The 26,817-nt window shown below is 36.6% G+C and overlaps 1 long non-coding RNA gene across 1 annotated transcript; it reads left to right on the forward strand.

The window, feature by feature from the left end:
• The first annotated feature begins 763 nt into the window (after positions 1 to 763).
• On the forward strand, positions 764 to 26,294 carry LOC139041010 (uncharacterized). The gene is made up of 3 exons (XR_011495457.1): positions 764 to 897; positions 23,639 to 23,873; positions 26,176 to 26,294. It is a non-coding gene; the product is annotated as an uncharacterized lncRNA (long non-coding RNA).
• Positions 26,295 to 26,817: the final 523 nt, after the last annotated feature.

Consider the following 26,817-nt stretch of genomic DNA (forward strand, 5'->3'; position numbering starts at 1 on the left):
TCATCTTGGGCATTTCCTGACTCAGACCCTGCGTCACACGGTCTTCCAAGGATCCTAATTCTTGTTACTGGGAAATGGTATCTAGTCTTTTCTGTAGTCTGAGCTACAAGATATGTATACTTTAACAGAAAATTATCATGAGTTCTTACTGTTACTTCCAATTCAAACTAAGGACCAGAGAGATGTTATGAAACTCAATCATCTCACCTTTGTATCTCCTTTTTTCCTGTTCTCAATGACGTTAGTGCAATTCCTCATTTGGTTTATCCCACAGCGCACACACATGCACACCAGGCTCAGAATGAAACTAGCATCGCTCATAAATAACAACTACAGAGAAGAGTTTAATATTTTTTGAAGTTCTTTTTCTTTCTAGGGTATATCTACAGTCAAATCTCTGTATTTTAAAGTCATCATGTGATTGTGCCTCTAACTTGATACGCATTTTGTTTCGTTTGTTCCATTGGGTTTTAATGTTTCTGGATAACTTACCAAAATGTCATTTTGTTTTGTGTGTGTTTGAGACTCCAAGTCAAACTTGCACACATCCTACATGCAGATAAATCTGGCTTCTCTTCAGTCCTTTTTCCACTTCTCCAAATAGACTGCTCATCTCCCCCACCACCTGAGGTAATCCTGTTTATTTTTATAGTTTCTACATGCATTTCTTAAAAATATATAATTTGGAGCAATTTCAATTTACAGAATGTTTGCAGAACTAGCACAAAGGACTGCATTCCACTCCTTCAGAGAACCCATTTACATTACGCCAGTTGCCCGTGAATTAGTCCCGGCCACTGCGGTGCGGCCGGTGTTCGTCTCTCTAGACTCCTGGTTCCTCATCGTTCCTGGACTCTCATGACCTTGACATTTTTGAAGACATGAGCCAATCATTTTGTAAGCTATTTAATTGATAATTGTCTGATGTTTCCTCACGTGTAGCTTCAGTTCATCCATTTGGGGCAGGATAGCACAGAATTGACCGTGTGTTCTTCTCACTGCCTCCTCTCAGGTGGTGTAGAACATAAATTTGATTAAAAAGCGATTGCCAAGTTTCTGCATGATAAAGTAACTTTGTTTACATATTTGTTATTTTTCTTCATTGTTGTTAATAAATAATTTGCGGGTAGATAGCTTGAGATTATGTAAATATTTCACTAAATTGCTTTTTGAATTTTCTTGAATCAATTTTATTAAATTATTTATTAATTTTATTGAAGATTCTGAAATAATTATTACTGAGGTAGTTGCCAAATGGTGATTATCTAATTCCACCATTCCTTCTGTGGATAGCTTTTGATATGCTACTATATGGATGGGATTTTCTTCTCTCTTTCTTATTTACTAGTTGTTTTATCTATGTAAACACATGAAATCATTGATATAATACATCACTATCTATGTGTATATCTACCATCTACCTATCTACCCATTTTAAGTGTGTGGTTAGATGAAGTTTTGTAAATTTGTTGTGTATTTTGATGGTCAACTTTTTCCAGACTTGCCTGAGGAGTCCCTTCAAGCTGGCTTTTGTATTGTTTTGATACGTTCCACTACCCTTTGAGAATTTCTTTAATTTTGAGATTTATTATAAGGAATTGGTTCATGACTATGGAGACTGAGAAGTCCCATGATCTACCGTTTCCACGCTGGAGACCCAGGAAGCCCCGTTACAGTTTGAAGGTGTGAGATCCAGAAAGCTGATGGTGTAGATTCTAGGCCAAGTTTGAAGGCTTGAGAGCCAGGGGCTCTGAGGACAGGAGAAGATGGATGTCCCAGCTCAGCAGTCAGGCAGAGAATTCAACCTTCCTCCTCTTGTTTGTTCTAGTGAGGTCCTCAATGGGTTGGCTGATGCCCACCCACATGAGAGAAGGCCATCTGCTTTACTCAGTCCACCAACTCAAATACTAATCCCTTCTGGACACACCCTCACAGACACACCCAGAAATAATGTCTAACCAGATATCTGGGCATCGAGTGGCCCAGTCAAGTTGACCAATAAAATTAACCCTCACAGGCACCTGTTCAAAATTTCCCCACAGGATGTCATAAAACTACATTGGTTATTTGAAAAAGTAAGTCTAGTATAAAGAGGTCATTGTTTCAAGGCTGGAAATTCTTATTTTGCATAGACTGGCTGCTGAATAATACTAACTCAGTCAACACAGTTTTGTTATCTTTATTATTTCATGTTTTGGATAAAAGGAAATGTGTCATCATGTTAGAAAGAAAGCAGAAATGATTGAGTTTACGATGATATTTTCTATTTTTCACTTTATAAGTATAGAGGCCTCTAACAAAGTGAGATAGAAGTTAAAATATATACACCAGTGAGAAATGGATATTCCAGGTTGCAGTTAGAAATCACTGACATCTCATCTTTGATAAGAAAACTCATATGATGAGTAACAGACTTGATTTTGCAAATTTAAAGAATTTTTATATTTCCATTTGTTTAGTATGGGTAAAGTATTGTTCTAAGCCTTCAAAATATATTTAATTCTTTACTTCTGATAACAGCCTTATAAAATAAGTATTATTATTTTTTCCATTTAAACATAAGGAAACTGAAGTTGAGAAAAGTGGAATAATTCACCCAAGGTCACACTGTTCTTAGGTGGGAGAGCCAGGATTTATGCTGACAGCCCAGCCCAGTCTGGCTGTCCTCTTACACACTCTGCTACAAAGCTCTTCAAATTATAGATTAATAAGCTGTTGTCCACCAAATATCATTGCATTTTCTCATTTCATTATAGAACAATATGACATTTTCTTTGAAAAATGTTTGCATGCAATGACTGAGAAAATACATTTTTAAAAAGTAAGAACCCTTCAGTCAAATATAGGAATTTTTTTTCTGGTTGAAGATCAGATATCATTTTAAGATTTTTATCTAATGTTTCACAAACTATACAGTCAAAGCCTTTGAATAGCTGCATAGCTATTTTGTCTAAAGAGAAACAAGTGAGGATGTGGCTATAATCCTCCAAAATTAGTTTTAAAATTACGTATCCTAGAGGCTGTGATCTTTAAAGATGAACATTTTAAAGCAAAAAAAAACCCTGAAAGTATGTGGCACAGTGTATTATATATTTCTATTCTAAATGAAAGTATTTTTTGAGGCCAAGAAGGTATTGGTATGAGTAACACTAAAACATCGTGCAGCTATTTACATGTTTGCCGTTGTGTCAGGCTGAAAGCTGAGGAAGAACAAATGAAGGAAATTTATAACTCTATGCCCTTCAGATAGAATAGAAGTGAATTAAACACTTCCAGTTAAATAACCTTGTTAACTTTCAAGGTTGTAAAACTCACTCCCATTGCAATTTTCTTTAATATTGAAAAAGAAGATATAGCCATATTATAAAACAATCTAAACATTTCTGTGGACAAGAAACAAAAGAAAGCCGGCAGCAGGAATTGAAAAGTGTCTGGCTCCCGGTGTAAATGGGTGGTGGTTGTCAAGATGCTCTTCCTATGTGGTAACAGGGACTAGAGCTCCTCCCATATGGTGGGAGGCAAAAGCCAGACTCAGCACCTGAAATTACGGTGTGAGCTCCCCTACTTGGGCTGGGTGCCTAAAATCAACTACAACCCCACCTGAGTGCTGGGACCTTGTTGCTCTACTTCTAGGAATGGTATGAGGGAACAGAGAGATACATGGCCGTACAATAGGATCAGGGCAAGGCAACATCCCAGCCCTTGATTTGTTGCTGCGGATGAATAGCCTCAGGTACAAGGATTAGATCTGGATCTGAGCAGGGGACCATGTTAGGCCAGATGAAGGCCTGTCAAACCACCAAAAAAGAAAGTGGGTGCACAGAGAGAGAAAAAGGAAACACACACGTGTGTGCACCTGCGCACATCTAAATAAAAGCACACGACTGGAAGGGCAGCCTTTCAAACTGAAGTTCCAGAGCACATGGGGGGAGACAGATTTCACAAAGGATAGGCAGTAAAGGAATGAGCATGCTTTCAAAGAAAAGCAAATGTTATCATAATATTCCAAAAAGTATATAGCAAAATGTGTTTAAAACTCTCTAACAAAGAAATTAATAAGCGAAAGTAGGATAATACAAATTAAAAGCAGTAGAAAAAATAATAAGAAAAATTTTAAATAAAAAATTTAATAGAATATTTGCTTTACTGGACTTAGTTGAAGAGATGAGTAGCTAACAGAAAGGTAATATTGAGGCATTGATGTAGAAATCTGTACAGAAAATGCCGAAATAAAGAAATTACTAAAAAAAAGTTACCAATATCTGATAGAGTAGAATTGAAAGTGAAAATAATTTAAAAGGTACTATATAATGAAAAAAGTCACAAAAAATCCAAATGTAATATTTATGACTAAAAATCATATATTCATTAAATATAAGGAAAAATAGAAAACATATTACAAGGAAAATCAACCAAATCCAACACCATGTTGGGAGATTTAATATACTTCCTTCAGAAATTTGTTAATCAAAAAAATTTTCTATAAAATTATCTTTGATGACATAAAACAGCACAACTGACTAACTTGATCTAATAAATACATGGAAACTTGCCTTGTCTGCACAAAGACAGACTATACATACATACACGGAATTTTTATAGAAATTGACTCCATACTAACCTACAGGGAAATTTTAATATTTGAAACAATGTAATATAGATTTTATTTTGTGAACAATAAGCAATTAGATTAGAAATCTATAATGAAATGATGGTTAAAAATTCACACCAAGTACATTTGGAAATTAAAAAGCAAATTTTTATGTAACTCACAAATAACAGAAGATGGCTTTTCCCTCGTAGAGACATAGGTCTGAAAGCTTTAAGAACTTTTCAAACCCAAGGTAAGATTAAGGAAAAAATCCATAGAGGCTGGCCCCATGGCTGAGTAGTTAAGTTCAGGGCACTCTGCTTTGGCAGCCCAGGTTCAGTTCCCAGCCATGGGAACCATCTATTGGTGGCCACGCTGTGGCAGTGACCCACATGCAAAGTAAAGGAAGATTGGCACAGATATTAGCTCAGGGTGATTCTTCCTCAGGAAAAAAAAAAAAAAAAAAAGTCCATAGTCATTCCTAAATCCTGAGTATAAAGAAAATATTTTAAGCAACACAGTAGAAAAAAGAATCAGTTTATAACCAGACTTCTCTACAGTGACTTTGAAAACTATATGGTGGTAGAATAATATTCACAGACTATTGTTAGAAAACGTTTATCATCAAAAAATCAGTCCCCAGTAAAGATAGGCTAGCATGGATAATTGTGCTCAATATACTAATCATCGTTGTATGTGCTATAGATCAATCTTTCGAGATGGATGATTTCATTATCCCCAATTTACATATGAAAACACCGAGGCCCACTCCTAAGTGTCCCAGACAGGAAGCAGCAGAATCTGGTTCCAGATTCACCATTAAACATATCGGCATCTTTACTCTAAAAATCACGAATAGAACAGTGCAAAAGAAAGATGAGCACAAATTAATAGAATGCCCCTCTTTATCTGCAGAAAATACTTAAAGGATACTCTAAAGACATAAATTTGACAGTCAATAATAAGCGTTGCCTCTTTTATGTGTAGCTATATGTAAATGAGTGACAATGGGACTAAGATTTTATACTTTTAAGGATAGATAAAAATCTTGAAACAGAAGAGACACATTGTAAATACGAATCTCAAGACTTTAGAATTAAGAATTATCTCAGTAAAATTCCTAAGATTAAATATTTGAGAGAGGAAGAGAGGGGGAGTGGGGAAATAAAAATATTCCAAAGGCTCATTACTAGTGGGTTTGGAAAGAAACAGATAAAGCATCTTAATTGAGATGGTATTTTTATTTTATTTCCATATAATTATTGGAAAAATTGAGTTTTAGATATGATTACAAGAAATGCAAATGGAACGTGCTGTGAGCTGAATGTTTTCGTCCCTCCCTCACCAAACTCAGTTTTAAAGATCTAATCCGAACGCGATGGCGTTTGGAGGCGGGGCCTTTGGGAAGTAACTGGGGTTGGATGAGGTCGTGAGGGTGGGGCCAGAGGGAGGGGTTAGTGCTCTCAGAAGAGACTGTGAAAGCGTGCTCTCTCTCTGTCCACCGCGTGGGACCCAAGAAGGTGCCTGTCTTCAAGCCAGGGAGAAAGTTCTCACCAGGAACCAAGTGTAAACGTTTAGTCAAAATGGATCATCTCTATTTATCGCAATTTGCTGAAGAAATTATTTATTAGTTTCATTTTTTAATTAATTCTATCTTAATTTGGGTACTACTTTTACCAATATCTATTGTTCTTTTTTCTTTCCTTACGTTTTATGACTTAATTTATTTTTATTGCTTTTTTCCCTTGTTAATTTAGAAATTCCTACAGTGAAATTTATAACAATTATATCATGTAATTGCTGCAAATTTGTTATAAAAGATGTAATTGTTATAAAAGACACACCTAAGTCAACGTGGAAACAATAGTTTCAAAATAAAAGAATGAGTAAATTGTACCAGGAAAATGCAAACAAAAAGAAATCTGAAAGTGACAGATTAATGACAAAGAGAAATTTGACATGAAAAGTACCAAGGAAGAAAATATGGATTGTTATTTTACATTAAAAAATACACTCCCAAAAGAGATGACAGAGTCATAGATCTTTGTGGATGAGACAGTCCAGCAATCAAGTGAACAAAGCAAATTCCAAGGAGAATTTGATTAAGCACAGATATAAACATACATTTATATATATATTTTCAAAAATTAGAATGAGATAAAAATAACCAAGAGCACACTATGTTTACAAGACTGCCATGGAGCTCGTGTGTTTGTGTATGTTTGGTTGTGCAGACATTTATCTAAATCACTGCTGTGGGAGAGAGGATTTTACTCTAGTTACAAGCTACTGAGTTAGCCTTTTACTACTGGATGGATCCTGACAGAAGATGCAAGGCTCTTGGCTGAGAGAAAGAGGACTTATTTTTGACAGTACAGTAAGGAACATGAGCACGTCTACACGGGTTCCCTTTCCCTTTCCAGTGACCTGGGGTTGAAGGAGGTGGCCCTGGTGCACGCCTGCCCCTGCGCTGGGTGCATTACAGAATAGGAAGGCTGAGTCTGGGGAAAAGGCCACTTTTAGAATGAGGGGCAGGTAAACCTGCTCTTTGTCTCAGAGGGAGAGAGGACTTTGTCCTTCTAGGCTATGTCTGCAAACGCAACCCAGAGGAATTGTCTGGATACAGTGCCGTGAGTGAGAGCCTTCTGTCCCGCTCGTCAGCAAGGGCATACAGGACGCTCGGGGCCCACGGCAGGGTGACTCTCTCAACAATCACACTGGAGGTTGAAAGCAAACTCATTAAGAACATTAAGTAACTGTCCGCCAGGAGAAAACAAAAACAGACCCTATTATACTGCATCTAATAACAAATTGTGTATATATTGAAATAATTGAAATATTTCAGTAAATCTAAGAGACTAAAAAATATGGCAGGAGAGAATTTTGAAACAAGACCAGAAAGGTGGAAGCTGGGAAAAAGATAAAAGATTACTTAACTATAGAAAACATTTTTAGAATGTCATAAATGGGGTCAATAGAAAAATAAGCTACATAGACATATTTTTGTAGTACAGAGGATTATTATCATTAAATTGAAGTGAAAATTACCAAAATCCAAGACAAAAAACCAGAAAAATGATATGAGTAGAGAAATCATAGAAAAGCAAATCTAAACAGTAAATAGTAATAGAATAATACAAGTCAAAGTAAAAATGAGATAATTTTCTGTAAGACTGGTAAATTTGTAAAAAGCAATGACACTTACTTTATGGGGCTGGATCAAAGGTGCTGACGTAAATTTGACAGCCCATTGCTGGGAAACTAGCCTGTAATATTTTTATTGTGTAATGTTACTTGTAGTAATTAGTTTTGCAAAAATGTGGAAACAACATGTCAATGGGTAGATGCTGAGTACATTATTGTACATTCATACTATGAAGTATTCTGCATCATTTTAAATAATGAATTATGGTTATTACAGAAGATATGGAAAAAATTCCATAAGCTAATATTAAAAGAGAAAAGCAAGATTTAGAAAAATATGCATACTCCAGTTTTCTAAAAGTTACAGTAATAAGAAGTCCATTTTGAGTATATGAATGTAAATATATCGTAAGTAACAGTTTTGAATATGGTGAAAACTGTGGAATAACGCACAACTTTGAGGAAGCCGAGTTCTGAGGTAGATATTAAGTAAGAGATGGGGAAGTGCAGAGCAAAATCTAAAAGAAAATTAAAAATGTTGCATCTAGGTATAGAGTATTGAGGGTTAGAACAGCCACTTGTAACTGCATGGAAGCTGAGTCATTTTATATATGTATATATATAAATATGTCACTAGAAGGAAGAGGAAGCTACCCAGCTAATAATATCTTGTGTGACTCATTAGGTAGACTCTTTGGATCCCAAGTCCTTGCTAACTCCCCATCAAAGGAATGGTCAATCCACCTGCAGCTACTGGAGCTCAGATGGCTCCTGCTGCTCTCCTGAGTCTGCTTTATCTGGCCCCACACCAGCTCTGAGTGCACCTGGGCTGGACAGTTGGTGATTCACCCTGCAAAGTGCGCATCTGTCCCTTCTGATAGGGCTGCTCTTTCAGAAAGTGCCTGAAGAGTGCCTTGTTACAGAACCCTCACAGAGAGGAGGCTCTCCTCAAAACATGCCCGCCTCTCCCCTCAGGTGGCCTCCAGCTCGTCATGGGCACAGACACTTGGAGCTGTCTAGATAGACTCGGAGGGAAGGAAGCCAGGGAAGGGGGAAAGGACAGCAGGAGACACATACCCAGGCTGAGGCGTTCTCTAAGACAATGTGTCCTCTAAGTGCCAGGAGATAAAGCAGGAGTATGTGCTTTTGAATGGAACCATGAAAAGCAGATGATATGAAAAAAGTGACATGTAGAAGTTGCTCTTCCTGGCATATACCTGGGACCTCTAAGTTCTCAACTTGGATTGATGCCACAGAAGGAAGCACAAAAAGACATTCAGAGGGAAGGGGTCAAGGGGCCAGCAGACCAGAGGGTCACCTTCACCACTGACCACTGTAAATGCCAGCTATGGCCTAAAGTGAGAGCACGTCTTGGGTTGAGTTCTTTATCTACTCACCTGAGATATGCCAATGATGTATTATTCAGAGAGAAAAGCAAGGTGGAAAGTAGTGTCTATAGTATTAATACATTTTCTTAAAAAGAGATGTTAATAATAAAACCCCTTACATGTGTGTAGATGTTTGCATATTTTTAGAGTAGGGCAAAGACAATATTGATTACCTGTTGGAGACAGGCATTTAAATGGAAAAGGTTTGGGGAGAACATATAGCAGCTTTCTTCACAGACTGCTGTATTATTTTACGAGTTCTTATGTGAAAGATTTACTCTGATAATTTTGGAAAAGCAATTTAATAAAGAAAATAATAAAAGACTTGGGATTTTGTGCCTTTTCACACACAGAAGTCACAGCATTGTGACCAATGGTTGAAAGTGTGTTGAAAGGACTCCCTTTCCTTTATCAAGTATATATACTGGCAAGAACACATAATAAAACTAATGAAAGAAAATCACACCCAACCTATGTGTCAGTTTAGACTTCACCTTATGATTGCAGTTAAACTACCTGGATCTTGTTTCCTTTATCTGTCATGGAGAAACTTACCTCAATGACCCTATGCTGAGGAACGAAGAAGATATTATATTGTTCTGAAAGTAATTCGTAAATAGGATATTGCTATTATATTGATCTCAAGATGATAAGAATTATTTCACTATTCCGTCTCCAACGTGAGTATGAAAAAGGATGGGATGGGTGAGGAAGAGGTTGCTTTCAAAGACAAAAATGAAGTTACCTTTATAATTTTAGAGAGATGGATAAGCACCTTCTTAATAATCATATATTATCTAGTGCACCTACTCACCTAGCAATGTAGACATGTAAATATAAAATTAAATCAAAATACTGTCATTGCAGAAAGCTTTTAGAGAAAACATATTGATTAGTCTAAAAATGAAATGTGTTAAAAATGTGAAAAAATTCTTAAGAATGATATATAGGCTTTTATAATATTTATTTCTATGATATATGTGCATCTCTGGAGATAGTCCTGCCTTTTAAGACCATAGGAAATTAGAGGAAACTGAAAAGAAAAGTCTTAAAAGGCACAATGTAGTGGGTCATTCCACTACGTCAGGCACTGCTTAACAATCTGTTGAGAAGGCAACTTGAACTAAACAAGCAACGTTTTACTCGATTTCCAAGAGCGACAGGTGCAAAGAGGCTTGAGGAAAAAGCATTCATTATGGGTGAGGTTAAAATTAGGTACTTAAAATTCGTCATCTAATTTAGGTCATTTATCATCCTCCTCAAAGCCCCTTTTGTACAATTGAATCCTGAAGTGCTCAGCTTCCTATTAGGTCATCACAGCTGCCACGGTATCACTCAGAGCAGATGTTTCGCAGACAGAAAGAGCCCCGCTAATTTTAACAGAAACATGGTAACTGTAAGTCACTTTTTGGCAGTTCCAGCAGTGAATGTGAATGTACCATGCAGGTGCAACTGTACGTAGTGAATTGAAAGATAAATGCTTTGAGAAAGGGAAAAGTGATATTGGTGAGAGATCCCTGAAGGGTTTCGTTCCTGACAGGTTGGGACTCCAGAGCCTGTATGCTGTGGTCCACTGTGATGAAATTCACCCTGTTCCTTCTCTTTTGAAAGAAGAGAACAAAAACTAAAGTGGTCAGGCTAATTATAGTGCATTCTCACAATCATTTTCCAAATCTATTTGCACTTGGAAATAGAATCTTGAGGGGAATTTCTTACATTTAAGTCATGAGCTCACATATGAGTATCTTCTCAACTTTTGCCTGTAGTAGTATGAGCATATGTGTTTATATTTCTGTATGTTTAGGTATACGTATATGTGCATGCAGAAATCAGAATGAACCTGTGAAACTCACAGATATTGACCACATACCATAAATTCCTGTCCGGTTCATTATTATTAGAATTCATGGCATGGCATTTCTGTGGAAGAGAAAAAAATCCCTTCTACTCACAAAAAATATGGGAGAGATACTTGTGACAAGTGGCTAATTTAATTCTTAGTGTTTAGCAGATAATTAAATGTACTTGAATTAAATGGGAGAGAGTCCCTTGCTTAATTATAAGACCTTTAAAAAATATGAATTGCAACCATTAAATGTTAATTTCCTGTGTAATCACTGTACTTGACAAATATATATATTTCTATATGTATCTAGGCATGTATGTATGTATATATAATGTATGTTATATTCTCAAAAACATATTTCTTAAAGAATGTATGTGATGACATTTTTAGGAGTTAACGTAACAATAAGAAGCTATGGCCCTGCATTAGTTTCCTAGGGCTACCAGAAAAATCACCACACACTGGGCAGCTTAGCACAACAGAGATGTACTTTCTCACCATGCTGGAGGCTGCACGGCCTCTCAGGCTTGAGGGGAGAGCCCTTGCAGCTTCGGGGGGCTCCAGCTGTTCCTTGGCTTGTGGCCGCATAACTCCAGTCTCTGCCTCTGACTTCACCTGTTTTTCTCCAATTGCTCCCTGTGTCTTCTCCCTTGTAAGGACACTTGACATGGAATGTAGGGCCCACCTAGATAAATCCAGCATGATCTCATTTCAAGATATTTCATAACATCTGCAAAGATCTTTTTTCCAAATAAGGCCACATTCACAGGTTCTGGGGGTTAGGACAGGGACATAACTTTTGGGGGGCTACCATTCAACTCACAACAGGCATTATAGAGGTAAATGAATGTTTTAAGCAGTGTTACTCAAAATCCAGTCCTCAGATGGCCGCCAAGTTTGTGAACTATTTGCTACTGGTCTGCACCAAGATGAGGTGCTTGCACCAGGAGGTAAATCAATTTTATCATAAAGCACACAGATTCAGCTGACAGTTGTTTGGAAAGATTTTCTTTTTCTTTTTTTAAAGATTGGCACCTGAGCTAACAACTGTTACCAATCTTCTTTTTATTTTTTTCTGCTTTTTTTCCCCCAAATTCCCCCAGTACCTAGTTGTATATTATTTAGTTGTGGGTCCTTCCAGTTGTGGCATGTGGGATGCCGCCTCAATGTGGCCTGATGAGCGGTGCCATGTCCACGCCCAGGATCCGAACAAGTGAAACCCTGGGCCGCCAAAGCGGAGCACGTGAACTTAATCACTTGGCCACGGGGCTGGCCCCCATGGAAAGATTTTCGTGGTGAAGGAAACGGTATATTGATTTATTTTCCAGAGCAAGCTCCTTATCGCATCACTGGCCGGCACTTTTTGAGTTGTACAGTTTTAAAATATAATGGCCCATTGACTCTAGGTTGATGTGTCAAATGTAGTCTTATTGGATTGTAAGTCTAATATGGTCACTACAGAAAGATTCTGGGAATGGGGTCATTACACAAGATACCTGATCATCACAGAACTCATTGATTTATTAGCCTTAAATTAGTAGGAACCAGGTACTTGATGGCATGGAGCAACATGATATAACTGAAATGCAAAAAAAGGAACATCAAAGTGAACATACCATTGCCTAACCACACATAATCTGTTTGCCTTTGTTTACTACATTGCATTTTTCTTGCAGAATAGTAAGCACATGTGCAAAACAGTATATAAAGTTATTTTTTACTGTTATTAAGTGGAACACATGCTGTCAAAATCCCAGCCACTGGACTTTTACCTCGCATGTAAAGCTGACATCATCATCTCCAAGGCATCATTTGTGAACACCGTCTGCAATCCATGGGCGTCTCCATTGGCTAAGAAAATTTGATTTGCCCTCAGTTGTGTGCAAGGCAACAATAACTTCTCCCCTGTATTATCTTGAAGTGTGGCATATTTCTTAAAGCTTTTAAGCTAAGATAACTATCAGAAACTTTGGTCGTATTTCACTACGCGATGTCATATTTCGTTTTCTCTATCACTTATCAGGCTTTCTCTCCAAATATCTATTGCTTCTGCTACCAGAGTGACTCAGGGACACGTCCCCAGCGAATCAGTTCTTAAGACCCATTTATTTTTGTTGTGCATATCAGTGTTCATCTTATTACATATTGTTTTCATTTTCAAAGTTAAGAGCATAAAATCGTATTTCCCCAGGATAAAAAGGGCCTAAATCAATTTCCCTAAAGTACATTCCAAAAGCAGCATTAAGTGTGGCATCTAACTTCATTACACTATTGAACTTGAATTTGCTGAACTGAGAAGTTAAGATGTTAATGTCAGACTAAATCAAAAATTAAAGTCTTGGGTCATCACGGTCCATTCAGAATTGTCACTTGAGCATATAGTATATAATATGTCCCGGTAAAAATCCCCACATATTTTGAAAATAATTTCCTCTTTTTTTTCTCTGTCCCTAGGGAACAGTTTTAAGCAAAGCATTTCCATATGGAAAGAGTGAGGAGATTTAATGGGCTGTATAGCGTCACTCATGAACAGTATTTAAGTCTCAGGAGCATAACTGACTCTCGAAGATCAGCATGTATGCAAGCATTTCATTCCCTAGTATGTTCATATGCTGTCAGGGCAGGACACTCCACCAACACAATTATAAACAACCCCAGAAGCCGTGTGATCAAGCCCACTGTTCCATGATCTTGTTGGACCACAGATGCTCCCATTGTAATGGTGAAAAGGAAATCGATACAGCAGCTTCCAGGGTACTTACTCTCGTGAAAGTGAGGGCAGGACATGCGTTTCAACATGATTTTCACAGGTCAAAAAGAATAACTTGGCAAAGATGATCATTTTTATAATTAGTGATGTAATAATAATTCCTAAATTATTGAAGTCAGAAAAGGTGTACTCCCTTTTCCATCGTTTTCTGTGAACTTGAAGGCAGGCAGTGGTCCTGGGACCTGAGTGCACAGGTGACGTGAGGCAGCTGGCAAGCTTTAACAGCATCAGATGCTCAGGCCCCATAACCACCCAAGATTCTGATTTATTCAGTTTAACTTTCAAAGTTCCCAGGTGAACTGAATGTGTTGGCAGGTTGGAGAACCAAGGCTTGTTCAAGAGCAACTATTATCCAATTCTAGTATATAAAAATCACATGGGAGCTTAATAAAATGCATATTTTTATTATGCCAAGCTGCCAGGAATTTTGATGAGTCGGTCTAAGTAAAGGTACTATAATTACATTTTTGCAGGCGTCCTAGGGGACCCTATACCCATGGTCCATGTACTTTACCAGTTTAGAAAAAATCAAGCAGACTCCTTCAGGAGATGTCCTACTAGTTAGAGTACTACTTTATGCAACACTGATCTGTCAGGAGTTTATTTTGACTTATATAGTCACATTCATGCTCAGCTTCCATTTATGATTGTGAAAAGAATTATATGAATATTCCAACTTTATAAATGAAAAAAAACAAGCCACAAAATGTTAAAATGGCTTCCCTAATTCTATAAAAGAGAGATATTACACCTAGGATTAATTCTGGTTTATTGTTTTTTTTCATTCTACCTAAATAATCTCAGGTTAGCTAAGCACTGTCCAAATAAAGGTACCATCGTCTGGTTCTGGGACCAAAATGAATGATGATAAGACTGAAAACCTAATACTGGAAGATATGTCAGCATAGAAACTTGACACCCTCTCTGAGACACAGAAGGGCCTAGTGGATGAGATCATGGGCTTGGGAACCAGACTGCAGGTGTATGTGAATCCTGGCTCTGCCACCAATCAGCTTTGTGACTCTAGGCAAGTTACGTAATCTCTCTGTGCCTTAGTTTTCTCATTGTCACATAGGAGTAATTCTCATCTCATAGGCTCTCTGCGAGGGTAAATAGATTGCTGTGTATCAACTCCTAGAACGGTGACTTTAGGAGTCATGGTGCGACGTATTCTATAGTTGGCTTTACTATTTGACAAGTAGAAACGGACATTTGTAGGGGCTGTATTTGAATGAGGTACTGTGATTCAAGTCATACGAAGATTGTATTTTTGTTTTCAGTAAATTCTATTAAATCTTCAGTTGTATTTGATTACAGGCTACATTTAAAATATCTTTCCATTTAATCAAATGAGTTGAAAATTGCTTATATGGGATTTATTCCTCAAAATGCAGTGGCTTTGGCTCTACTGATTAAGCATCTGCCCTGTTCTTCCTCCAAAAAATGAAAAAAGGGAAAAAACCTCGCTTGCTTTGTAGTAATATAGTAATATTTAAGAATGAATCCCAACTGAGATAGAAAGGAAAAAGGAAGGCTTTCAGGTCCAGTTGGTACAGCGTGGAATGCCGAGCCCACTAACTTCAGGCACCTAAGAGCGGCTCCGAGGGGGAGCCTGGGATGGGAGAGAGATTCTTCACATAACTTCACAGGGCACAACGACTCCATCACTGCCGAGTGCTCTCCCGTACTCAGTCCTAAAAGCTTTGCTGACTTTCTCATCAGCAGGGGAACCCAAAAGCAACATCCAATCATTCTGACAAACTGCTTGAAAGACTCTAACGACCTCGGATGGCAGCCACAGAGAGTGCGGACGCAGTCAACAGAACAAGCAGTTTTGAAATGACAATAATTATGCCCCAGTGAGACTGAGGAGAAAGGTTTTAGAGCCTATTTTTAGGTTCATCTAATGATCGTCTCTTGCTTTTAGCAACTTCACTGGACCGCCTGGGATGGCTTTTTGAGCCTGGTTTTATATTTTTCTCTCCCTTATTTTCTCCTCACTCTAAGTCACTTAACTATACACTAAATCCTTTGTGTGATTCTGGAACAAAGCAGAGTATAAGAATATATAAATGAATAAAAACAACTTTGAGGTATGTGAAGGAGTAAAACTTTGGCAACAGAATCTGGACATAACATATCTTGTTGCCACATTCTATGCTACCTATAGTTTGATGGTTTCCCCTATAGTAATGAAACTAATTCAGAAAAGAGTTACTTCGAACTACATGGTGCTGAAGTTGATCCATAAACAATTCTATCTTTATTGAGAGAAGGAATAAAGACTGTTACCTGCTGTTCTCACAGAATAAATAATTTATATTCTCTTCTCCACAGAAAGTTCTGTTTTGGTTCAGAGTTGGATCAAGTGTTTTATTTAGTTTTGTTTTTGCTATTGTAGTTGCCTTATGACATCAATAAGGATTTGTAGCACGAGCTTAATAGAATTACTTCCTGAGCCTCTGCTGGCATCAGAAGCCAGAACACTGTGTATTCTGAGGACGAGCAGCACATCCTTCATTATCTGTGATCCTTCAACTCATTTCAGATTCTGCCTATGTCTTGCCAAGTGTTTTAAACATCCAAGTGCTTATTTCTTGGGTTGATCAAAACACTAGCTGATCTACCATTACTTGTGACGCTAATGAATCTTTTATAATAAAGTTGTGCTCATTTCTTACATAGAAATAAAATGCAAGGGCCAATAGCAGAGGCACAGTCTGCATTTGCAGTGTGTCGTCTGTCCCCTTCCTGCTTTCCTTTTGCTGTACTTCTGCTCATGTTTGTTAATTCCTGGCTCCTCTTGCTTTTGCTGTCTTCTGTGCAGAACACTATGTATACAAAGAAATATTTTAAAATGAATATTTCTTAAGGTTAGAAAGTAACTGTTTCGAATCTAATCCTCAAACTCTATGTGAAACAGAGATGTTTCTTTAGGAACTGGGGGCATTAAAGATCAGCATTGTACATGTTTTAACTTAAACACACCACTCTTTATTGCTTATATTTAAAGTTTGGCTCACTCTAGTTTTATTTGCGGCGTGAGGGCGGCCCGCTCTTCCCACAGGGGCTCGACCACCGCTTGGTGGCGACGTCGTCGAGAGGATTCTGCGGTGGGGCCGCGGAAAAACCCGAGGCCCTTTTCAACCCGGCGCTGGCACTGTGATTTACCGAATCATAGCCCTATGTCTTCATCTTTCAGAGGGCCTTTTAGCATGGGGACTAGATCAAATTTCCCATGGTAGAGTGATAAAACATGTTACACATGCTTATTTTTAACATAAATAGCCACCATGTAAAATTACCCAAAACTAGCAAAATTAAAGCAAAGCTTAATTTATCTTTCTTTTTCTTCAAAACAACTGCAAAATACCAGAAATGTAAAATATACACATTAATAAATAGAAACAAATAATAATAAAAAAAACAGAAAAAAAACCCACCGTTGAGTTTGTCTTCTTAAATACGGAAAATGTAATGACACACCAAGTCCTGCTAAGTCTGGATCCAATTTACACTATGGCTTCGTGGTGTTCAGTTTTCCCCTTGAACAAAATCCTGAGGCCACAGTGAACTGCTTTTTCCTTATAGAGTCTGTGTCTTTTCCCATCCCATATCCACATTCATGCCATTTCCCCTGCACAGAATGCCTCCACCCATGACCCCCAACCTCCACAGACCCCGTTCTCCGACAGCCGTCCTGGTGCCGCACCCTCTGCCCCTCACCACAGGGCTACAGCTGTGTTTAAATCAAATGTATGAACGTCTGTCTCACTGATAAAATGGGAGTTTTTCAAGCAAAGGGACTATTTTCATTCACTGTTTTTGCAATTCTCTTGTTTTTCTTCCCTCCTTCTTCCCTTCTCTTCCCTCTGGGCCATCCCTCGACTCCCCACTTTTGATTTGGTGAGGAAGATGGGCCCTGGGCTAACATCTGTTGCCAATCCTCCTCTTTTTGCTGAGGAAGATTAGCCATGAGCCAACATCTGTGCCAATCTTCTACTTTTTATATGGGATGCCAGCACATCATGACTTGATGAATGGTGGTAGGTCTACACCAGGCATCCGAACCTGCAACCCCAGGCTGCCGAAGGGGAGTGCACGAACTTAACCACTACACCACCAGGCCAGCCCCCCACCAACCCTTTTTTAAGTAAGTGTAACATGGCTGTAATAGATCTGACATGTGCAGGCATTGCGGATATGATAAATCCAATGTGGTACCTGATCTCCTAAGAAATAGCATCAAGTAAATAAATGTGTGCCTGATAGAGACAAGCACTTGGTACCTGGAAATAACAGTGGAAGCTAAAATATATGGAGTGGTTATTAGGTCATAGACACTTTTATAAGAATTTTACATGTATTAACTATTTAAGTTTTATACCAAGCTAAGAATTCGATGCAATTATTATGCTCATTTTGTGGATGAAGTCTTAGAGGACTAGGGAGGTTAACATAATTTGTTCTAAGTCAAACAGCTGGATTTCAGCTAAGGTGCTGATCCAGGGTGTACACTTATAACGACTGTGCATACTGCCTCTCACTACACATAAGGTAGAAACATATAAATGTTGAAACAGCTTCTTTTCCACATATGATAACCAGTTCCGAACTAATAAACCATAATCTGATATATTATTATAAGAACTATTATTTTTAATTTTTTCTATTTATGTATCTACTATACTTTTAGTCTGTACTGTAAGTACTTAATTTCCTTTTTTGATTTATGCTTACATTTTTACCTTCCTAGTTAACATGTAAATTCTGAGAAAGCACAGATTTCATCTAGGATTTCTTTTGTCTCTTCAACTTCTGGCATGGTGGTGGACACATACAAAGTTTACTTACAATAGAGACTTGACTGGTAATTACTATATTTCCAATGCTATTTAAGCTTATTGAACTCTTTTTTCAAATTACTCTTTATTGAATTGTTTTTAATGACAAATGAAAATCAAAATTATATGTGGAGATTTTCTTGCAATACACATAATTGGACTTGATGCCAAGGTCTTCTTTGTTAGGTATTATCTTGAATGCAAGCACTCAATTGAAAAAGCACTCCATCTTCCTGCAGGAATTGTGGTCTGAGGAACTAGCCGGAGGAAGTGTTGACAGGCTTGCTACTGCTTTACTGTGAGTCCTCATGTCCTTTGTCTCTGGCCCGGGAGTCTCGTGTCTTCTGCCAGAATCCATGGATCTGTGGCAGGCCAACTTGTTAACTTACAAGTAGGGTAAATCTCAGACCCGTCACAGTTATTGATACACTTTTATTCTGAGAGAGGCTCATCAGCAAGCAATAAGCATTCACATTTGATTAGAATCTTAACAAGACCCAGAACAACATATTGAGATTTCATTTGAACTATCAATACTGGCTGATCCATAATTAGTCCACTTTCTAAGTTAACATTTTCCTCAAGAACATCTGTCATCCTACCAAGTGCGTCGTTCCGTCTCTGACATCCACAGCCGTTATCCTTGGAGTAAGCCTCTTTGACCTGCAATCGTCTCCACAGTGTCGTGATCCAGTTGAGCTTCTCCATCCCTTAGCTTTCCATGAGACACTGTTTCCTGAGCTGCTTCTCCCAAGCTCTCCCTTCTAAGAACTGAAATTCCACCAGGAACTTCCTAGGTAATTTTGTTTTCTCCTCCTTTATTTTGGTTCTTTTTTGAGGAGGGGTAAGGGAATTTCGTAGCATTTATCTTACACTTCTTTGCAGAACAGTGACTATTCTATTAAGCTTTCTCTCTTTCTATATTGTAAACTCCTTAAGAATAGTAATGCAGTTTTATTCATTTTGATGCCCTCTATCCCCCATAGCCTGGCATAATTGCTTGAATTTAATGGCTAGTTAAACCCTTTTGAATGAATGGATTTCAAGTATGTAATTAGTATATAATTCTTGCACATTCATGAAGTGTCTAATGTGACTTCAATACAGGCACTTCGTTATTTTTTGTAAGCCAAAAATACATTAGATAAACATTGTTTGTACTTATAGAGGGAAATTGGTACATAACTAGATTGTTGTCCAAGGGTTTTATTTAGAACAGTTAATAAAATATCAATAGGTCTTTAATATTAAGCTAAATGTATATATTCAGTTTCTTGATGTGAAAGTTCCATAAATAGTAAAATGAGTATTACAAATATAAACACAACGCAAATAAACTAAATTATGCCCTATTAAAGATATGGCTTTAGGCTAAAGCTTTAAATCAAAGACCCACAGATATTTGTGTTTCATCAGTCAGAAGAATTACGTGAAATCAGTGATAGTTCTGCTTACCAGGAAACCCCTTGTTCAAGACTTTAATGACAAAGTATAAAATATATCAAGGAAGTACATGAAGTTTGTAGGAAAAAGTGTTTTCTTGGCGAGTTTCACGCATCCTATTATATATCTCTACTTTTGTTCAAGATCTCAGTTTTTAAAGTCTTAGGTCTAGGACCCAAAGCATCTGAATTCATGTGTCCATCCCAAATGTGCTATAGTACGGATTTAGGCAGTTCTGTAGATCAGAGGCTGAAAAATAATACTTGATCTTTTAGGGCTATGCTTACTAATTTTATCATTAAATATATATTATGCAACTAAAATCAAAACATATTACTTTATTAAGGCTCAGCAAAGCTTTTTTTATGGAAATTATTTCTTCTTATATGATATATAATTATGTAATTTTTTATAATATGAAAGTTGTTTCACCCTCTTTGAACATAGGTAACTTGGTAGCAAAGGAAGGTGGGTCAGAAATGTATGGGGCAGGGGCCGGCTCCGTGGCTGAGTGGTTAAGTTCGTGCGCTGTGCTGCGGTAGCCCAGGGTTCGGATCCTGGGCGCGGACATGGCACCGCTCATCAGGCCACGTTGAGGCGGTGTCCCACATCCCACAACTAGAAGGACCTGCAACTAAGATGTACAACTATGTACTGTGGGGTTTGGGGAGATAAAGCAGAAAAAAAAAAAGAAATGTGTGGGGCACTAAGACGTATTAGACTTAGGGAGGCAAATACTTATAATAGAAAAGGAATTTAATTTTTAGTCTGAAGATTTTAATTTGAATCTTGGCTCTGGAGGCAATGTGGAATCAATGAGACATATAACAGTGTACATTTAAATGAAAAAATAACTTTCTAGATGCTGTGGATGATGTTTTTGAGGGAGAGATGATTATTGGCAGGGTGATAATTTAATAGCTGTTAGATGTGAACAGGAAAAAAAACTGCATAAAAGGTAGAGAGAAAAGATTCAAGAAATCTAAGAGAAGAAACAAATTAAACAGCAGACAAAATAATTCTCTGGTTTCTGGTAATTCTAACTGGTTGGTTAGAGTTACTACAATACCATATTTCCACAAATTTGCAAATGGCAACATTTAAATATAAAGAAAAACATTAATAAATCATTATCTTTGTGAGGGAGAACATACGGGAGAGGACAGAGTGGGAATATTTCTTTGAATATTATTTGTTGTTCAGTATTGAAGTTTGAAATAATCAAATATTTTAAATATTCAAAAAATAAAATGGAATTGAAAAGGAAAATCCAATGGAAAAAAATTTCCTAAAAATGGGAAGCCAACTGAAAAGAATGTATCTGTTTTTCAAGTTGCTGACAGCCAGCATGGATAAAATAACTCCTTCAAATGCTTTTTAGAACATAGATGTGGACTTGCATACTTGATAGCATTCTACAAACAAAAGCAACTTTCAAATACATCCATAAGACATTGTTAGTTGCAATGCTGGTATTTTTATCTTCAAAATCTCTATGTGTGTTGAGAACAAAACAAATAAATAATTACACCAATATTGTTAGGCATAGATTTTTCAGTATATAAGAGATATAGTTTTAAAATCAAAATGATTGACTCTATGATATTTAATATGAAATGGAAATATCAGCATAATCTTCTAATTTTTTAATTAATTAAATAGTTCCTAATTCTACCTACTGAAAACACGCAGATTATATTCTGTAAAAACTATTCCCCATCAAAGAGAACAAGGGCTTCCGAGAATAACTGATTTTAGTTTCAGGGCTAGAAATGTGCAAAATAGGAGGTCAAGACGTTTGGGAGAGAAGAGTCTCGGATCCGTTGTTCTAAATTTCCCTAGAACATGAAATTATCAGGCAATATTAGAAGTTCTGATTTGGGGCTCCAGCTATGCAATTTAATACATATTCATCTAATTCCTATAGCATTTAAGAGATTGAATCTAACAATCTTTAGAATACTGACAGTTCTCAAAAGTACACGCTTAAAGAGACTAAATTAAGAAAACTCAGAGATAGCACACTGGTGCCTGAGAGGCACTGAGAGAATCACTCAGAATGAGAAGGGGAGCATCTATCCCAGAGTCACTGGGTCGAATCAGTGATTTACACACCGTAGGTCAAAGAATTTATTTGTTAAAACTAGTACATCCGCTCTCTTTCTTCATAATTTATAATTAGTTTGATTTGCATGACTTTATTTTGGGTCTGTTTAATTGAAATTCAAAATAAGCATGCCAAACAATAAAAATAATTATGTATTCTCTTATGTTCCACATTTAAAATGTATATTAAAATTTCTTCAATCCCAATGATTTCACTTCAACTTTAGTTTTTCCATTTAGACTCCTTTCCCAAGTACTTGTGATCCATTTGATGAAAAAGTACTTCCCAACATCTGCCTTGAATTTCCTTTTTCCTCCAGTCCCATTCCTGAACCCTCATCTTGTTATCTTCTGTAAGTGGAAAATAGTCTGCTTGACATTATTTCTATCATGTTCAGTTTTGTGTATTTCAGTGAAATCTTTCTTAATTATGTTCTTCCCAAGAGAGCACTAAATCTTTTTTAGCCTGTCTTCATAGATTTTTACCTGTTGGCCCTCAGATAAACCCCATTGCTTTTTAAATCAACTTCAAGAGTTAGAAAGTCTTGGGTACTTTATTAAAAGAAGCCATATTAAAACAATATTCACAAAATATGAAAACTCAATTTTCATCCTTTGGAAGAATTTGTTTTCTCTGAAAATAAGCAGAACCTCTAAAGAACGAAGTGACATCAGATACACCAGTACTTGTGCATTTTGGTTCCACTTCTTTTCTCTTTTGTTTATTACTTTTAGTACCTTGAGGGTTCAAACAGTGGTGAAATAGCATTTTTAAGAGCTCATTTTCTTTTAATGTTTACTTCCTACCCAATAAAGCAAGATCTAATGCCTAGAAGATATTAACATTAAGTTAATCTTTACATTTAGATTGTTTCCTGTACTTATTAACCTAAGGTCAATACGATAAAAGGGCCAAGTAAAAAAGAGAGTCATCTTTTTTTTAAATAAGAAAATGGGAAACCAGTTGTGACTTCCATTTAAATGGACAGCTAGTGTAATAGCTCAAGATTCACAACGGAGGGAAATACAAGAGAGAATATACATTTTGTCAACCAATATGATTCTACCAACTAATAATGTGAATTAATGGCTCTCTATATAAACAGTAAAGAAAAACGCTCATTTTCACTTTGCATAGTACCAAGTATTGTCTACATTAAGACATTCCAGTTAAATGGATATTTTAAGTGAACATATTGAAGTAATTTACAGAGTACATAATAGTTGGCAATATATCAAAGATTATCAGAGACTGTGGTTTACTGTGTAAATAGCAGAACAAGTATACTAAAAATATCAATGATTTTTGAAATATGGGCCTTCAAGATATTTTAATAAATGCTTTCTCTGAGTAGCTATTGTAATAGATATGTAAATTGGTAAACTTTCAAAACTATCTCTATTTCAACAATATCATTAGAAGTTTAATAAAATTTAGAACACTGGACACATAGTCAAGGAAAGCAATTCTAGAAATCATCTTGGAGCTTTTTTTTCTTTTCTCAGGAGAATTTATTTCAGCTCAGAACTCGGACCAACTTCAAAGGAGATTTTTGCAGTAATGTTGGATGTATAAGTTGTGCACGGTAAAAGTAAAACTGGCTTCCAGACAACAGCAAAAACAAACCTGTAAATGCTTTGCTATGCAAAGCAATTATGTTGCATCTTCTGAAAGCATCTCTGAAAATGTATACATATGTGACCTTCCTTTCAGTCTCTTTGGAGAAAAGAAATGAAACAGGTAAAAGCATTATGGCATGAAGATAACGTTAAATAGTTTTCTGCCTCTGTCCTAAACAATGGTCAACAAGTCTAAATAGATATTATTGGAGAGTACAATGCGAAGTAAAGCTGTGGATCCTTGGTAGGTCTTACAAGAAAAAAAACACCGTCCCAACTTTGAATGTGTAGTAGCTTAATTGGTTTAAAAAGAGTATCAATCAACTACTTGTTTGCATTAAATAATATATTTTGGAATTCATTAGTAGATCATTTTGTAAAACAAACTAATAATTCTGAGCTATTTGCATCTTCTCAGTATAGAATATTACACTTTACTAATTTTTCATGTACAGGTTTGCAGTCACAAAAATGCAAAACACCCCAATAGACCTTTGTTAAAGAGTTAACCAGGGGAGTAAGGCATCAAGAGGTGTAAATCTACTCCTTTCTTTTACAATATATAAGTCTTAAGTGGTAAAACAAAAACTGTTATGCAAAATAGAGCTTTAGGAAGTATCATTGCTGTATCAAGAAAATAAAGCAGAAAAATTAGTATACTCTCAAATATTAAGAATGAAAAATAAATATAAGTGACCCGTGGTCTTTCCATGTTTACTTGAAGTTGATCACAGTGATAACAACATTTATCTGAACAAGACTCTATGCTTTACAAGGGTCTTCTCTACCTTCGCCACATTCTTATTTTCTGGTAATTTGCACATTACTTCTTCCATAATTCAATACACTTAAAGAATTTATTGTCAATAATTTAATCCAGTCTGATACTTTTTAGATGTAAATGTCAGTCTTTTAAAATACAAATTTTCCTTCATATCAAGATAGACACAAAATATTGTTTAAAATAAGTTTTCTACACATGCTATAATTATTTTTAGTTTAAATTGAGCTAAATTAGGGAAGATAGCTATATGTTTACTAGTTTTTAATAATCAGCAACATGAATCATTTCTTTTTCCTACTTGAATTACTTTTTAAAAATCTGAAAAGTAACTCTCAGCCCTAAAATTTATTGTTCTTTTTTTAAAGATTGGCACCTAAGCTAACATCTGTTGCCAATCTTCTTTTTCTTCTCTTTATTTTTCTTCTTCTCCCCACAGACCCCCAGTACCTAGTTGTATATTGTAGTTGTAGGTCCTTCTGGCTCTGCTATGTGGGACGCTGCCTCAGCATGGCCTGATGAGTGGGGCTAGGTCTGCACCCAGGATCAAACCAGCAAAACCCTGGGCTGCCCAAGTGGAAAGCGTGAACTTAACCACTGGGACACTGGGCTGGCCGCAAAAATTCTTTTGAAAGACAATTAAAAAAAAAGAAAACTGGTTTTACTGTTAAGATTCATAGTTGCTATGCCCTATCCTAAGTAGACCATTTCTCTTTTAGGGAAATAACTTGTCACTTGGAAATTCTGTAGCTCTGTTCCAGCTCAGTCCATTAAAAACATGAAATGGCCAGTCAAAAATGGAAAACTCCAGTTATTAGTTTTTGAATTGTTGTTCCAGTGCTAAATGCTGAGAGTCAGGAGGCGCCTTCCGGATACAGCAAATAAGTCAGCACACACGCAAGATGAGTCACTGTGCACGTATCCTTCATTTCACACAGTCAAAAATAAAAGCTGACAAAGCTAGCCTTTGGCTTCCTTGTCCTATTCCTTATGTCTTTTTTCCAGATTATTTCACTAAACAATTTCTTTATCCCACTAAATCCTTTTAAACCCCCTTCTCTTTGCATATCTTTCAAACCAACCCACTCTGTTTCTCCAGCACACTTGTCTTCAAGCCTCTCTCATAGCTGACAAACCCTTTTGTATAATGTTTTCCTTTTTTTTCTTTTTGAAGTCTCTGATTTCTTTGTTTATCTATAACATTTAACTTCTTATTTTCAAGTACTATACGAATATTTTAAATAAGTGACTTTTGAAAAGCCCAGGGCGAGATGTATAAAATTCTGTTTTTGTGCTAAGAAAAGACATAGAACAGAAAAGCTTTATAACAGCTATTGAAGTTTTGAACAAATAGTTTAACTTTAACCCTCCTCACCCTCATGTGTAAAGTAGAGGAGATAATAATGCCTCCCTTAGAGAGTATAAGAATACACTTTTCCAACTAATATTACTATGCAATTATTAATGATTCTTATCTTTTTTATACATTCATTTCTAGACCAACCAAAGAATTGGCATTGGCTACAGGAAATGTTCCAACTAAAAATAAACGTAAAATTAATGTTTTGTTCTTTCTTTTTCCACCAACACTAAGTTAAGAATTACTCTTTGTGTAGTGACATTGTTTTGCTGTCTTTTTCAGTGATCAAATGATCAGCAGGCAGACTGACCAGCTGAAGCTTATCCACAGAGTCCCCTGACAGAGAGACATTATGGTGGGAAAAGGGCATGAGGAGGTCAGAGTGCGATGACACACTTTGTAAGAAGGTACAGTTCCCTTTATTCCACATCTTTGTTCATCTTGCACTTTTCGACATTAATCGATTTCACAAGTGACTTTTCAGTTCTAAAAAGAATGTTAACTGGCAATTTCTCATTTCCTCTATACTCTTGATTCCCCTTGCTCAGTACTGATTGTAAGATAGATTTTTGGGTCAATGAAACACTAAGTAGATTCTTTTTTTGAATACAACAATGAAAAATTTGTTTTTGATTCAATTTTGTTATTAAGCCCCTAGTAATAATAATTCAAGACAAAGAGTAACGCTTCAAAAACGTTACTATTTTCGATCATTTTCTTTTGGATTTGTTATTAAGATCTGGCTAAAAAGCTGATTACCTCGTGTTGAGTCTGTAAAGGATAAATTCAGTTAAACACAAAGTCCAGCTCTATTTGCCCTGTAACTGTGTTATCATTCGAATGAATAAATTCTGATTCACTCTCCCAGCTAGGATTCAAATGTAAATGTATTTAATGAGGTAAAATTATTAAATGGTTTATGAA

Source organism: Equus asinus, chromosome 18, assembly GCF_041296235.1.
Source record: "Equus asinus isolate D_3611 breed Donkey chromosome 18, EquAss-T2T_v2, whole genome shotgun sequence".
NCBI classification, from domain to species: Eukaryota; Metazoa; Chordata; class Mammalia; order Perissodactyla; family Equidae; genus Equus; species Equus asinus.